Here is a 17,772-nt window from a genome sequence, read left to right on the forward strand (position 1 = left end):
TTTAAAAACTCGTGAAGCCTGTCTTTCATTCAAACACTACGATAATATGTACTTTGTCTCTCTCTCTCTCTCTCTCTCTCTCTCTCTTGCTAGCTTAAAATTAGTGTATTTTCAATTAAGAATAATTTGCCGAAACTAGTGTTTCCTGTTATTCGATTGCCATAAAAATGCTCATTTTCCATTTGACTACATTTTCGGAGGTTGATGAACGAAACTCACACATGTAGAGTAGCTTATAAATTTGTCTATACTTTGCAATAAAAAATGCTGCAAAAAATGCTTATTCTAGGGGGAGGGAGGGGGCAAATTGGCGAGATTCCAATTTTGTGACCACGATATTAGTCGCAAATTTAGAAATGATTAGTTGTAATAGCTAGACAAAGAGAGGGCTACTCTAGTATTGCATTCAAGATACACGTGTTTCAAGATGGCGAACGAAAAAGAGATATTTCCCTCTGTGACGCAAATTAAGGAATACTGGCCTATGGCATTTTATAGCAGCTAGGTACCTTGGAGTTCCGATACAGATTCCCATTTGACTAATATCGAGGACTTAAAACTAACTGGAAACTATACTTTCAACGGTTGTTGCGCGAAAGAGATCAATCTTCATAATTCAGTCTGGCAACACTGAATTTCGGTGCTGGATGTGTCAACGAACGAAAAGGCAAGGTTTGGCAATAACACAAAGTCACTCTTGCACGAACCAATTCACTTAAATAGACAGTCTAGCAATAAGTGAAAATGAACACCATTTTTTTCTTTCTTTTCGTATTCAAGTTCTCATCACGACAGACGAAAACAATTTTGCTTCGGATGATCTTCAAACCAATCAAAATCTGATGAATAAATGTTGCGTGGACATGGATTTTTATTTCTTTCCGCCCAACGGCAACGAATTCAAGTACCTAATCTTAACGCTTCTGTTTTCGTTGAACCTCGCTCCGTGACTTTATCAATTTGCTTTGAGTTTACAAGTACCCCGCATGATGTTCACATTTCTTATGGATTGAAGTTGAATTAGCCTCATGTGGCGACATCTGTTGGGTGGCATGGTGGATGAAATTGCTTAGTTCATTTCCTGTGTTAGTTGTCAAAGAGCGTTCATTACTGCGTCTTTTTTACAAGTCTATCACGGTATGCGTTCTTCTTATGTTTTTGTTTCGGGACAAGGCAATCATAATATTAACGATTCAAAAATAGAGAGACCAAAAAACATGACCGAAGATGAAAAACAAGTGAAACGAAATGCTAAGCATAGGATGGACCGAAAAGATGAGCTTCCACAAACGAATTGAGTTTTATTTTTAAAGTTTCTATACCTTCATTATGGCGGTGCCGAACTACTGCTACCTGTTATTTGGTCGGTGGCGATCAAAAATGTCCACTTTTGTCATGCACAGCAGTGACAAAAATGTATGATTTCGGTTGTTAGTTTTATTTGCTTCAGGCTACGTTTGCAATTCTGATTCCGACTACGGTACTAAATGTTGAATACATGGAGGTGGAACCGTTGGACAGCCTTCTGTGTTCGGGTATATTCGTGTGGCGTAGTTACAAATTTACACAAAACTGCAATTTCTAGGGTGTAATTACAAGGGTAATTAAATGTAAGTTAATACATATACCTGACATTTATTTTTTGAATGTTTATTTTAAACACTTCAAATGCATCAATGATACAACCGATGTACTTGTTGGGTTGTTATTTCGTCACTGACGAAAACTTCTGATCTAATGCATTTTAAGACATCGAGACGAATGAATGAATTAAAAATTTTAGGGTGTCGGCACACATGCCCATTTCGCACTCTACAAAATGTACGAGGAAAACTCCTCTTGCAGAAACCCATTGCCTTAACTTTAAAAAAGTGGGTTTAAAAAGCCCCTTGAGAAAGGGCAAGGTTGTATTACAAGGACCTGCACAGGACGTACACAACGCATTCAAAAGGTAAAGATACACTAAAAACTTCCTCAGAGACAATGCATAAATCTTTTAGATTTATGTACGCTACAAAAAAATCCAATGTGTCTTGATTCATGAGAACACTTGATTTTGTCTTGTCTTGACGCATCGAATCCAAAATTTCGATCAATCCATTACAAAGCGTAAAATATGTAACCTCAAGCACAATGTATAATGATAGAAGAAAGCAAGCAATATAATTTTTCTCACGAAATCCAAGGTTTAATACTTTTACTTTCAGTTATACCTTTATTGTACTAGTTCAAATTAGTCCATTAAATTCATGCAAAATAGAAATGTACTTGAGAAAACATAACCCCTGATATCCTCTTGTAAAGCATTTCTTAGAGATGAAGGTTTGTATACAAAGCGTTAAAATAACTTCCGTTAGTATTTTATAGAAATTACTCATCCATACACCGGTAAACCGAAAGCATACATTACTGGCATCGATATGTGTTTTAAAATATATTTTGTATTTATTTCTGTAACTAGGTATCAATGCGGGAGATTGATTGATTGACTGATTCAATTATACCCCGCGACAGGTTAAGTTTGCAGCAGGTTTTATGTATTAATCCGCGCGAGAACGGGGCTCAGCATCTCCCGTGCGAGTCTTGCCTCGACCGCCAAGCTGTTCATATCACAGACATTGAGAAAATCGGCAGTATTGCAGCGGAACTATATTCTGCACGCACGTTTGGGTCTACATCGGTGAAAAGTTGCTGCAAACTTAACTTGTCGCGGGGCTTAGGTTATTTAACGTCTCCTTTCTGCCACTTTTGGGTGATCGCGATGATGAGGATGAGTGATGATATAGATGAAGGGACACTCACAAAGAACAATCATGACCGGGCCGAGATTTGAACCCGGGACTCCTGTTAACCACATCGCCACGGAGGTCGGCGAAGGCGGGAGAGTGTTTATGTGCAATGTGTACATATTATAATTTTATGTATATGATTGAGTGGAAGAAAAGGCTGTAATAAGTAATAATAATATTTTCCCATCCGTAAGGTATCGCGGGGGGTGAGCATCATGGCTGAAGATTGATTCTGACTTTCTGATTATGTGTAGAGCACAAAAGAAAGTAGCTAAATAGAATACGGTCTAGTTGGCAAACACGGTTTTCTAGAGATTTCAAAAGCGGGGATCTCTAGATTTGAACTGTGTCTAGTTCTTCGGCAGAACTAGAAATCGAATTCTGTGGTCAACAGGCTTTGTACGAAAAAGTTCAAATTTGTAATTTTAGTCTGTGCATTTTGTTTTCTTCTTTTCAGTTTAACTACATTTTATTATTATTGATATTATGATCATTTGCAAGAAGTTTGCATTAGCAACACGAGATACCAATCGGACAAGTAAGATGAAATTTGCAATGTAGTCAACTCCCTTTTGAATGCATTTGCACTTTCCCAGTTACATTCGTCTGCAAAAAAATCTAATTGAAGAAACTATTCCGTGGAACTGTAGTTGTATATGCTTGTTTATGGCAAACAAACGAGGCCAAACTCCTGCAATTTCATTAGGTTTTCCTGAGCAAAAGTGGTCAGAAGAAATTAATGGCGACTTGTCCATCCGACTTTGTCCATTCGGGTCAGGTGTTGCTGGACGCAGTGAAAACTAGTAATACCCTGGCATTGCATACAAAGCAAGAGGAAGGATGTTTTAAGAAGCGGAAAGGCAGGAACTTGACGAAAAAGCAGAAACAAGAACTCGATTGAACATTCCGGAACGTACTGTGCAACACTTGGAGCTCACATTCTGGGTAATTAGCAGATTCTCTGGTTGCCGCTGAAATCAGTGACGTGTGAGTTCCTCGCACTGAAATGAACTATCCTGAGAACTCGTTAAAAAAAGACGCATTCCTTTTAACTGCGCAAAGAACTAAAAACGATGCTTGGTAGTCTAGCACATCACTTTCTAGGTGTCCCGTAAAACGAACATGGTTGCTTGATTTTTATTGATGTCTGTGTTAAGCTAGCGCAGGTCATTGGGACAAGATCTAGATAACATGTTTTCACCTGCTGGTTGATTCATGGTCAACGTTGACAAAGGTTCTTTTTTTTTTTGGTCGTGCAAAATGACGTATCCCAGTTGCCCTTGCACCTTCGATGAGGATAACAAGAAATGTAGTTCATGTTTGACGACAGGTTGCTAATGAATTTCGTTTAGCGATCTTATAGTCAATAAAAGGTACGTGGCCTCCTTTAAATCCAGCCACAACATAATACGCTGCAAGGGTCTACATTCCGTAAAGTGTTGCAAGGATCTTTATACTCCAATTCAAAACAAGACGCGAAGAACTATAAATTGCCCAACCATGTCAGTATCTCGAAAGATCTTTAATGAATCAATTTCCTTGTGACTCGAGGGTGTACAAACGGCTGTGGAAATCCGTTAGGCGATAATCAGGACTTCCTTTGAACTCTTGTTTCAGGGAACCATTACAAAGGTTATATAGACTTTGATGCAATGGACTGAGACAAAAGTATTCAATCTTTTTTTTATCCTTTTGGCGCTTCTCAAATTAACGCTATTGTCAGGCGATGTTCTAGATACGAAATAAAGCAGCAGGATGCAAAAAAAGGGTAAGTCAACTTTGAGGATATTAGCAAATTAGAATTGAATATATGTGCTTAAAGTGAGAAATTAACAACTGAAATGTAGTGCCACCGACAAACGAAATCAACTCTAAATCGTATGTGTGTACGTATTACTTCCATAATCCTTCAAATTACATCGATGCATTTTGAAACATTTTGTTTTGTGGGTTTGAAACCATGCCCTTTTTTCCAACTGATTCGGTGGCCTAGTGTGTTACTTAGTCGACTTCCAATCTTTTCACCCAAGTTTCTGGTTGCTAGTCCAGGCATGGGGAAATATTTATCCAGAAGGGGAGAAGAGTTTGTATTTTCGGGAATGTAAGGGTAAATTGAGTGTCAAATGACCAAAATTTGGACCTTTGTAAAAAAAATTGGGAGTGTTTGGGGGGTGTGGATAAATATGACAACACCAACAAAAAGCATCCAAAGTAAGGACATAGAATGTAAAATAGAAGTCTCAGAGACTTTAATGGTAGAGATTGCGATGTACGTGACTGTACATCTGAAAACTATTTTGGGAAATTTTGTTGGAAGTCCATTTTATGCTGAGATAGTGTAATCGGGCTTGTCCTAGAGTTTAAAATGGGAATCGAATCACTGTAAAATGTGCCTCCACTGAGGGTGCGTTAGCCAATGAACTATGGAAGAGACACTGAAAGCTCTTTTACATACTGGATTTAATGGTCTCACCATGAAAGTTGGTGATAAAATATTGTGGCTAGAAAAAAGGACAATGCATAGTTAATTTTATGTAGTGGCCTAAGGCGGTGATAAATGAACCATTGAGAGTTCATCTTTCGTTCATTGTAAACCAGAAGGGAAGACTACACATCGGCGGAGAGTGCATAAGCTGTAATACAGATGCTCAACAAGAGTCCATGCATTTTAATGCGACTATTACCACATCCTCTGCCACAACTTCTCGCGATCGTCATCTGTGGATTACAAGCGAGGAAACCAGTTTGAAATTCAATGCGCATCCCGGCTCTAGAGCTGCGAAATCAATGTCGATGGCCTGTGCTGCTATGCGTTAGACGACGAAAACAGAATTCTCAAAAAGAATCACCGAAGACGTGTTCCTGAACGCTCTTCCGCATGTAAAATACGCTGTCTCTAGTAATAAGGTACTCAGACATGTTGCATTTCCTTGTAATGGACATCATAAGGTTTGAAGTGAATGAAACATGATGGACTTGCGAGGCGGCGAAACAGGTCTCCCTTTTTTATTCTTTTGTTGGGAATAACCCGTGAAGATTTCTTTTAGAACCATCTGAAAGGAAGGAATAAACGTGTTGAATGAAAATTCATACAGGAAACGGGATAAACGTCTGACTTGTAGCGTATAGTTAACAATGTTGCCTTGCAAGTCAGGGGTGTAGGTGTTGATTTCGGTGAATGCATGTAGTGTTTTGAATTTACTTTTAAACTATGGGTTCAGGAACGATGGATCTACTTATGTATTCGCCTTAATTGGCCATGAATAAAGTCCTTATTTGGTGGTTTACAAGCAATGTATTTCCCACATATATATTTAGTTTTAATAAGAGTAATAACTTACACACTATGAACAAGCGTTCTCGGATTAAAAGCCAGGTTATTTCGAAATTAGCGTCCAACGTTTCGAGCCCATACATTGCTCTCAACATCAGGGGATAATTACGAAGTACAGATCGCCAGGAAAGCTACAATTGCTACTTTCACGCTATGATTTTTCCCTGTTACTTAAAACACGTTAGTTATAGGTGCCACAAGAATGTCTACTTGTAAAATTTGAGGGAAAAAATATAGCCTACACCCTGCCTCGGGAATCTCTGAAGCAACGTCGCGCATAACGGTAGAAAAGGGGAGAAAGCGAGTGAACAGAGCAAGGCAGTGCGCGCTGCTGCTGCAAGCGACTAATAGCTGCATCGGCGCTTTCCTCTTTATGCACTCCCTTCCCCTCTCACACGTTCATTGCTCAAGCTCTTTCGAGTTACTACTTGCGCAGAGACTAGTTTTCGTTCGCTTGCTCCATAGATTCCCGGGACAGAGTGTACATGTGCGATCATACAGTCTAAACGCAATTTCGTATTTTTTTTAACTCATGGATTGCAGTCATCATATTAACAATAGCGATGGGAATGAATCAAAAATAGAACTACAGGCATATATCGCCAGACCAGCTATCATCTGGTCATAGGCACCTAGTACTAGATCGGCAAAAGTTATCATCTCAATACGAAATTCTAGACAGGGTGACCCTAACATGGCCGCCGACTGCACCGCTCTCTTAAGCTTACCGGGTGGCCAGAATTAAAGTTACCCAACTCAGAGCCCTCTGTAGCCTGTTTGAGGCATCGTAGAACTCTGAAATTTGGTGAATCCAGTATTCAGACCATGGGGAAGAGGATGGCGATAAAGAAGAAAAAAGTTCAATTTTCCGTACGTGGCGCTGTACTTCCATGATGGGTTGTAATAATGACGTAAACTGCTCCAATTGGTTATGGATTTGCCTTCACCTTGCAGTCTTGCAATAAACGAAAGATTATTTTCTCGCTACTTCCAGCCACTAACAAATGTCTTTCTAATTAATAACTCAGGTAAATCACTTAACGTGAGTGCTGAACAAAAGTTCGGAAGTGATCACCATGCCATTAAATAAGAAAGAACGTGCATTGGTGGTGAAGTTGTTTTATCAGAACTGTAGTAATATTGCTGGCACGCATATTGAACACTGCTGTACTGGAAGAAATCAACAAATAAAGATTTGTACACCTGACTTATGTTTTTCAATATTCATTATTACAGCGCCACATTTCAACCTGGTGGCGGAAAATGGAACTATTTTTTATCGCCATCCTCTTCCCCATGGTCTGCATAGTGGATTCACCAAATTTCAGAGTTCTACGATGCCTCAAACAGGCTACGGAGGGCTCTGAGTCGGGTAACTTTAATTCTGGCCACCCGGTACATGGACAACTGTAATCTTCATCCAAGATGGAATTATACAGGTGAGACCTAAACATGATTAGGTGATGTCACTTTAAGGTCTTCAATTTTATAAATATAATACTATTAAAATTTTAACAGTCTTATGAAATTAACGAATAACATATGCTTTAACCTACGTTGAATTTCTCTTGAAATGCTTCAATGAAAAAAAAAGCACTGCAAAAAGTAATTTTGTGAGGTCTCTAACCTATGGAATCCGAAAATTCTCGAACGCAGAAAACAGGTACCTTGTTCTTCACCAATGTCTTTGTGGCTTCTGAACTTTCCTCAGCAATTCCTATGCGCAAGCAAGCCACACGTCTTCGACTATTAACTCATCAACTAGACGTCTGAGATCTGGAAGACCACCCAAGCAAAATAAGCACGCGCCAAGTAGAAAAGCTTGTCAGCAAACCATAGAAAATACTTGTCCAACAATTACTTGTTAAACCGGTATGTGGCTTTATATCAGTTTTTACCTCATGCAGAATAACATGCAGATTAAATTTCATCGTCAATATCAGTGTTCAACAGGAAGTTGAACAACTTTAACATTAAAACCAATATTTATGATGTGAATATAAAAGTGTGCATAAAATAGTTTAAATTTTTAGAATGAGAGTATTTACACAGATTAAGTCACCTGTATAATAGTACAGTGGGATCCATGAGTATTATGGTGCAAATTGTCCATGACTATTTTCATTATTTTCTTCTCTTACATCCTATGTGATTTTAAGCGATGGATTTTTATGTATGCTGGTGCAGAAGTTGTCAACAGCTTGTTTTGAGTTTTCTTTTAATTCTTGAAGCTCTTATTGGGTCAAATAAAGTGCACGAAATTGGTGATAGACAATTTGCACGGTAGGGTATATTAATTGTATGCATTCACTATTTCGTTATATTATATTACATGCATATATGCCTATCTGTAAACCTTCTGTGGTCAAAGAAATATCTCTGATAAATATTTTTAAGTTATTTCGTTTTCAGCATTCTCAATTTGGCCAATTTGGTCACTGTTTGCGAGGATGTTCTGCACGAGAAACAGGGTTATAAATTACTTCTGTGTAATGTAATTTTCTACAGGATTTTACAAGTTTACAACACAAGTTATCGAGTTGGAAGAATTCAACGAGTGGTTGGAACCGTAATTAAAATCGTGGTCCCAGCACGAATCACATTAAGCCAAAAACAACCCAAGGAAGCAAAATTTCTTGCACGTTTTTTTATCTTCTGCAAGTTATGAACCATTCAAAGTTGTCTGCTGTCTACGAGAATAGTGAACTGCCGAAACTGGAGTTTGAGTTTGAATCTCAAATAGGGCAGGTTTGTTCGTGTTTGTATTGCAGCTATAAAATCATACCAAGAAATTGTATTTTGAAATTATATATAAGTAACCATCACCAATAACGCATTAGAGAATATTCCAAAGAAGAATCTATGTCAAAGATTTACTTCAATGACAGAACTAACAATATAGATGAACGGTTCTAGTAAAGGGAAGGATTTATCAAATTTGAGGCCCTAGGCTATCCTTTATTTATTTATTTATTTATTTATTGAAATTTCCAGTACAGCAGAAGCCATTTTAAACCAGAAAGAAACAACAATAAAACAATAGACTAAGATTAAAAACAAAAGAACGGATAACATAAAATAAACAAAAATAAAACAAGTCAAAAAAAAGGACCAAGGTAAAAAGATCAGTTTCACAAAAGCATCACTTATGTACAATTTTTTCTATGTTCCTGATAAAAAATGAATATGAAGTGAATATATCTATTTGGTTTGAGATTATATTGAACTGATTCGGTAGCCTATGGAATTCGCGATTAAAATTACCACCTGAGCGCTAGTGTCGCTTCCAATATGGCCGCTCTAAGTAGGATAGATCTTTGTTTACATTCAGCAGTAGTATAAAAGAGCAGCGTGTTGTCATGACTGGTATGGTAGAAAACGTTTAAATTACGCATTATTTTTAAATATTGCGAATGCGATGTGAATTCCAGGTACTCTAACAAACGTGAAGCTGTACTGAGAACGAAACATGTAATTATGATAGGCAAAAATAACACGGAAAATGCAGACGAAACTATGTATACGCACTGGTTGTCCAAAGCAGTGCTGTATCATCTGCAAGTCATGTAACTGGGGTTCTCGGAAATTATTTGAAAATAAAGGAATTGAAATTGACCTGTACTTGAAAAGCGCGGACAGGAGAAAATTGCGAACATATCGTTGCAGTTCTTTCTCGAAAGAGAAAGGCTGGTTTAATAATAATATTCACGATTTCATGACCAGGCTATACTCACTGAAAAAGGACATCGTACTGAATGAAACAGTAACATTAGCATATCCACTTTTTTTCTGGTTACATTTGACATTAATTCATTCTCAAACTATTTTCATATTCCCTCTTAATCGACTTGCACCTGTTCCAAATTTCACACATACGTAACACCGGTAATACATGGACGCATTGGTTAAGACGCTTCATGATTTTTCGAAAAAAAAAAAAGAAGCTTTATTTATAAAGTACAATTTAAAACTTTACTTTCATGGAAATATATATATTTATCTCTCGATAAATAAAGTAAGCAGACTCGTGCATTCTTCGTAATTTCCTTGCCGGATTACAGTGTTATATCCCCCATACCAATCTTCTGTCAATTACGTTTTCCCTGATTTATTAACAAATTTCATTTTGTTGATTCCACGGGGTGGAAACACATGAAAACTTTTAATTTGTTCTGACCCATAAAACTATTTAGAGCAAAAAAAAAAAACAAAAAAAACCTGAACAGTAGACCTTACTTTCTCGCATATTCACCATGCTTTAAACGACTTCAACACAACGTATCCTACTTAGAGTACTTCCTGAAAATCCCGGCAGATGGCATATCGGTTAATTTTAATCGCGAATAGTGATCGTTGTATGAGTGAGAGCCTGGGAGTTGTAGTGTGAAAAGTTTCCTTGCTCCGTGTTTTATGTGTAGGCACTCTGAGGGAGAGTTCGTGGAGTGGGATGCTGCATCTTAAGTTTCCATTTATAATCTTATATAGCAATTTCATATCTGCAATGTATCTACGAGTTACTGGAGTATTAATATGCAGTTTTACAAGAAGATCTCTCTTAGGCAGGTGTCTTAGGGCAGGCACTCTATATCGAACGATGGAGAGGAAAAAGCTGAGAACACTGTCGATCTTGGAGGTATGAGAATGGGCAGCCATGTTCCAGATTGGTGAACAATATTCTAGAATGGGGGACACAAATATCTTGAAGTAAATGGAAAGTGCTTTCGGGTTATTGATTTCGGTGAATCTGTAAAGTAGGCCTAGCATACGCATTGCCTTTTTTGTGATGGTTGATATGTGATTATCGAAATTTAGTTTTGAATCTATAAGGATACCTAGATCTCGGTGTTGCGCTTCTTTTGCTAGAGGGAGGTCGGTGAGTGTATAATTGCCTTCAAGAATGTTTTGTTTCAATGAAATTGTTATGTATGAGCATTTAGAAGGGTTTGTGGACAGTTTCCATCGCTTACACCATTCAGAGAATCTGTTAATGTCATTTTGGAGAATTTGCATGTCTGATGGCTGTTTTATTTCTCTCATAATCTTACAATCATCGGCAAACATTAGAATTGTGCTTGAGATGGGGGAATTAAAGAGGTCTGTGAGATCATCCAGATATAATACAAATAACAGAGGGCCAAGAACGCTTCCTTGCGGCACACCAGATATAACAGGAAGCCAGTTAGAATGAGTTCCAGAAAGTATAATTATTATTATCACCATCATCAACATTATTATTATTATTATCATTAACAGTTATGTTATCATGATACTTCACTCCAATTATTTGCATGCTCTGTATTAATAACACTCTTAAACTTTAAAAAATATACACATCTGATTAAAAATTTGTCTTGACTTCAGACGTGTACTCTGGTTAAAATACAGTACCGAAAATATGGTTATGATGTAAGAAATTATTTAAACGCTAGGAACTCCTTCCTTTTACCTTCTTTCATAAAAAAGCAAGTGAAAGGACTTGACATGTTGTTTTGTTTTGCTATTATCACAAATTTAAGGAATTTTAATAGTTGATGGTCTTTTTCACTGATGCCCCTTCAGCGGCTCCGGCGTCCACCCAGCGTCGAATAACATGGGTACCTGGGGGAAACCCTGGGGGGTAAAGGCGGTCAGGGGCGTGATGCTGATCACATCACCCCCACTCACGACCGGATCAAGAAAGTGTGGGGCGTTACCCCCACACCCCCTATACGCCTTCATGGCGTGGTGCTATGCACAGGGGAGAACTTTACTTTACTTTTGCCCCTTCAGCGTCTCATTTTCTTGCGGGCGCTAGCCTATAGTCTAGGATAGTCTAGTGACAAATTCCCCCTGGTTCTAGAAATATCTGAAGGAGGAGTCAATTACCCACAAATACTCAACTTTTAGCAATCATAGTTCTTCTTAGTTCTCAATAGTTATCACAGACAAGCAGACTCGAATATCACCATGAAAGAAGTGGATTTTTTCAGCTTTAACTATTTTTGTTTACGTGCGTATCAACAAGGAAGATGGCAGGAAATAGAAGTGGCAAAAAATTACAATCAACTGTTCTGAGCGTAACTATGGATCAAAATCTGAATAGCGGATATTCTATTATGCGTACATCAGCAATCCTGATACCTTAGGTTTATTTATCTGTCACCAGAATTTACAAATAATCCGGATAATAGTCTTCCCAATATAACGTATATCCGCATATCCGCTTTGATTATATCCCTGGTCCAATATGAAGATTCGATCGACTTCTGTGGCGGAGTAATTATCTCAGCTTACTACGGTACCGGGTTCGAATCCCGGTCTGAGCATGGGTGTTCTTAGCAAGTGTCCCTTCATCAGTTTTATCATTTCATTCTCATATTCGCAATTAGCCAAAAGTGGAAGAAAAGCGAAGTAAAATAAACTAAATCAATCAATCAACCAATCTGAAGATTCACAAAATCGAGAATACTAATCTCAAAGTAACTAACGTAGACGGTTACAATCTTTCGATTATAAGGATGCGGTAAATATGGGATACCTATGTAGAATGACGTAGCGGTCACGTCGCCGCCTTATAATCAACGGTTTCCGGGTTCGATACCCGGTGGAAGAAAATAGTGGTTCCGGTCTCACTTTAAACTGTAGGTCCTGTTCCGATTAGCCTATCTGTGCATAAAGTGGACTTAAAAGACTCAGATGTAGGAAAACTGAGACACCACAACACAATTAATCCGAGTTGTGAATCTTAAATTAACATATTACATCTGCAGAAACATACAGAACTTATCTTACAAGGATATGCGCAGTTTATTTTAAATCCATAGTTTTATCTTTCTTTAGTGGTATGTATCATTTAACTATATTAACATTACTTCAGATTTCCGTTTGTAGTTGAACGGTATGTCTATTGTTATTCTAGTGAAACGGCGTTGTATTTTGTACAATGATAACAAGAGGATAAGAACATGCACTTGACCTCAAAAAGTGTGAATTTCCTCTTTCTATTTTGAATACATTTTAATTCCAAAACATTCACGACTTGATTCTGAATGCCTAATTAACGACGTGAGAAAGTAAAATGTCGTGCAATATGTTCTTAAAAAACAGTGAAGATGTTAAAATATATTTCACGCTAAATTAAAAGACATGAATTATTCAGGTACGAATTTCCTTTCTCCAGCTTTCGTTTTCAAGGTCAACTTGTTGTATAGTTTAACCATAAGGAAAGTGCATTGTAAGCATTATCCTAAGTATGCAGTCTTAAATATTTTGAAGTCGTTTGCTACTTTGTAATCTCAATAATTGCACAAACTTCTTCATTGGTTGTGCCACTACTGTTTGTCTATTCAGTGTGGAAACTTCATATGTCCGACTTGGTTGTAAATTTTTATTTCCTCTCTCTTCTCGGCTAACTGATTCGACCTTTTATAAGAGTGCGGACACCTAATGCAAATCGGCTCTTGTTTGTATGTATAGGTTGATTTGTTTGAGATGTCAGAATAGAAGACTGTTATGTACAAGAAAATATTTGAATCTGTTGCCTGTTAATGGTACATACATGTGTAGGAGAGTCACAAGTGAGGTGTCTCAGCACATTCGCACGTTAGCATCAACATGACTTGTAACACTCGAAAATCTTCCATACCATAAGACACAGTGTAAGCGCTGTTGCTATGTGACCTCCACTCACTCAAAACTAACATCCGTTCTGCTTATATTGCAAAAAACTGCTCAGAGATGCGTACATTAACTTATTGTATGTACTTTTCGGACATGCCAAATGGATCACCCTGTATCTATATTTCCTCCTTTCCCAGCATGAGGGAGTTTTATAGTCATTCTGATCAGACACGTATTCAGGATTTGCTTTTAGGTGGGGGGAGCCAAACAACATTTCGATATGCGTCGTTTGATTCGATTTTTTTAAAATTTAGCCTCGCTTTTCTCCTCTTTTAACTAATCGAGACGATGAGGATGAGCAATGGAGGGACACTCGCAAAGAAGACCCATGTTGCGGGTGGGGATTCGAGCCCGGGACTGCTAGCGTCGTAGCGCATTGTGCCAACCACTCCGGCACGGAGGTCGGCGATATGGGTCGTACAGAACCTTACAGCTGCAACAAATCTGTGAGGTGTTTTGAAGGGGAGAAAAGTTTACTTTGACTTCGACTGACGCCTTCCGGGGAATTTTGAGACGAATATATAAACGAACTAATTAATTAACTGAATTAATAAATTTAGGTACATTCTATACAACACTTTACTCAATATTATACTCACTCAATATGATAATATACGATATCTAGAAAGACACTTAATGTTATAAAACATATATCCTTGTATGGCCACAGTTTCGATTGATTGATTGATTTGCTTTATTTTACTTTGCTTTTGTGTCACTTTTGGCTAATTTGCGAAGATGGGGATGAGTGATGATATGATGAAGTTGATGAATAGACACTCACAAACATCCATGCCCAGGCCGGGATTCGAACCCGGGACCCCTGGCGTCGTCGCGCGATATTTCATTGATTGATTTGGTGTTTTAAGTCCACTTTATCTACAGTAAGGCTAAACGTGACTGGACCTACAGTTTAAAGTGGGAGCCGAACCACTATGTGCCTCCATTGTAGCGCCACAGCTTCGAGTTGCTTACTTCAGGACTGGAATCTGACCGCCAATAACGAGCTTTTGTTTCTAAGGCCACCTTATGCACAGATAGGCTCATCGGGACTGGACCTACAGTTTAAAGTGGGATCCTAACCACTATTTGCCTCCACCGGGTATCGAACCCGGGACCTCTTTATGCTCGCCATTAAAGCAACAGCAATGCGAGTCTGTCACCATTTATCTATCACCTTTACCACGCTGAAATGACAGCTGAGAAATCATAATGCAAGTAAAAATCAATGAATCATAACTGTTGATGTTGATTGTTATTTAGCGTCGCTTTTCTTCCAGTTTTGCCTAATTCCGACGATGAGGATGATTGACGTGATGATAAAATGGAAATCATGAAGGGACACGATGAACACTCATACCCACACCGGCATTCGAACCCACCCTGGATGTCTGGAGTCGTAGTGCGCTGTGCTAACCACTCCACCACGGAAGTCGGTAATGAAGAATTATTATTTTTCTTACTAAAAAAGGGTCACAATAGCTATTATAATTATGAATGAGAAGACAAAAATAAAACTCATTTTACAAAGTGTAAACAGAATATTTTTGGAAAGGGAGCTTGAATCCCTCGAGCCCCCTGAGACCACATCTGAATACGTTTCTTGAGCTTGAATTTGAGCATATAAATTTATTGAAATTTACTTTCTATGAACGTTTAAATTTGAGCTTTGTCAGTTAAAAGATCCATCATGGATACATTTGAAATGCATTAAATATGATTTTCTTCCTCTGTAGAGTTCATGGGCGTAGGGAGAGGGATCGAGTCGATTATACCCCCCCCCCCCGAAGAAGACCCATGCCGTGATTAGAATCCGAGACTGTGCTAACTAACCACGTGATAAGAGAATCGAATCCCAGACAACAATATTTATTTCAATGCTTTGTCACGTATACCCATCGTCGCTATAGGACGGATTAGTTATAATTAGTGCTGCTGTTATAATTATTGATGCTAATGATGTGAATTTAGAAATACGTAAGTGATGATTTTGTTGATTATTTGGTGTGGAAATTATTGGAATAAATTATATTAAATTAATTTCCATGCCCATTCAGGCTCCGTATCATGAGGTGGAAGGATCAATAGGAATATTATTTGGGGGGTTGTGAGCATTAGAAAGGGAGTGGTGGATTTTTTTCAATGTAGCAGAAGAAGCTGACTACGAACCTTTTCATATCAAATAAATTTTCGTATTCCCTCATCTGTATGAACCTGAAATTAAATGTTATAAATTTTTGTATTTTTATTTCTTATTTGGCTTCGCATTTCTTCCATTTATTGGCTAATTATGACTACAAAGACGAATGTTGATTAGATGAAGGGACAAGCACAAAGGAACACTTATGTCCATATCGGGACTCAAACCCGAAAACTTCGCTCTTCAGCGAGGCGAGAAAGAAAATTCTGAGAAAAACTGTTTTTTTCTACTACTTTGTGAATAACCTTGGCGCGGCTAAAATCCAGAACATTCTGAAAGTTATATTGAGTGGAATATTAATTGCTTAGGTCAATGGAGCCTTTTCCTATAGTTTAAAGTGGTATTCGAACTACTGAAATATGTCAGCACCTGAATTCGAACAGGTGCCATTTGATTAGCTACAACAGAAATTCTGAAGTGGAGCAGTAAATTCTATTTCATTTCACTGCATAAGTAAATGCTAAGATAACAAGACATGCTGTTTCATCATGTAAAGTTAAAGTGTATCTGCTCGAATTTCGTGACGAGACCGAGAGACACAAGGGTTCCGTATAATCGAGAAGAGACGGAGACTTACTGATAGTCTCGTTTCGTTGGAATGCAAAATTTCGTCTAATTCGGAATTGTTTTAATATACATTCAGACTTCAGAATATGTTATACGTGTTCTTAATGTATAAAAATTTACGTTTGTACGTAAATTGTTTGTTTTAATGATTATTTTATGTATAATTTCGTATGTACTATTTCGAAATTGGAGTTTAGAAATATAGATCACGCCAGGCATTTGTAATTCGAGACTACCATCGCTATATTTGCTTCTTCTGCTAAAAATATATTTGTGATAGATAGCCTACTGTTTCGATAAATTATACTAGGTACATATTTGTCGGCGCCAGCGATTCTAAAACTATATTCGGCAATACCCTCCTTCGTGAACGTAATTAAAAAAGCATAATTTCATAACTACTAATCATTAAACGAAGCAAGGCAGTCAGCACTTAATGTTTACTATATAAACCCTTCCGATGTGTGTTGACGCAATGAACATTTTGAGAATTCCATGTAATAAATGGTTCACCAAGATATTCCAATCTACAGCTCGATGTAAATGTGTCTTGTTTTATGTCAGAACTAACAATCCGAAGATAATTGCCCTTGCACAGCGTTTTCTTCATTTTCCTCTTTTTGTACAGAAGAGCACGTTCAAAAATTTAAGGGAAGACAAAACGACTGCAAAGAGGAAACGTTTTCAGCTGCGTTACACTGTGATTAAGACCTCCCAACAAGTTGCTAAATGAAATTGGCTGAAACCAGACGCAAAGAAAGAAGACAAAAAACAAACGTGCAAAAAATCAACCGGCAGAACAATTCCACCGATAGATAGCGGGCGTGAGAAAGCTGTCCCAGGTGCTGAAGAATTTCAGCTCGCACAATTCCACTCACCTTGTGTCAATGCCAAGGACTCGGCGACTAGTAAGAGTGCACTGAACTGTAAGCTCAAACGGGCTCGCGTAGTTTATATATACAGCCGTTCTGTGTGGTTACATTGTACGTCTTCTGGTTGGTTAATGGAAGAAAAGAGTAGGAGAAAGAGGGGGGAGGGATATTTTTCCTTCGAACACGTATTTTCTACGTCTCCCCGCGCAAAAACGTCCCGTTGAAGTGGAAAGAGCCAATCAACATCTTCCTGTGATTCTTCGCCTTGCGGCGTAATACGCATGCAGCCACAGACTCATGAGCACTTGCTTTTTTTCCCTTTGGATCTGGCGTGTAGGGGGAGGTAGCCGA

At 38.1% G+C, this 17,772-nt stretch overlaps 1 protein-coding gene across 1 annotated transcript in view; it reads right to left on the bottom strand.

The window, feature by feature from the left end:
* Positions 1-17,468, bottom strand: part of LOC145993997 (uncharacterized) — a 77,133-nt gene extending 59,665 nt beyond the window's left edge. Inside the window, exon 1 of the mRNA XM_083130038.1 lies at positions 17,428-17,468. The gene's annotated coding sequence lies outside the window, so the exon portion shown is untranslated. The remainder of the gene's footprint in view (positions 1-17,427) is intronic.
* Between the last annotated feature and the right edge of the window lie 304 nt (positions 17,469-17,772).

This window comes from Lepisma saccharinum, chromosome 10 (genome assembly GCF_977018435.1).
Source record: "Lepisma saccharinum chromosome 10, izLepSacc3.1, whole genome shotgun sequence".
NCBI classification, from domain to species: domain Eukaryota; kingdom Metazoa; phylum Arthropoda; class Insecta; order Zygentoma; family Lepismatidae; genus Lepisma; species Lepisma saccharinum.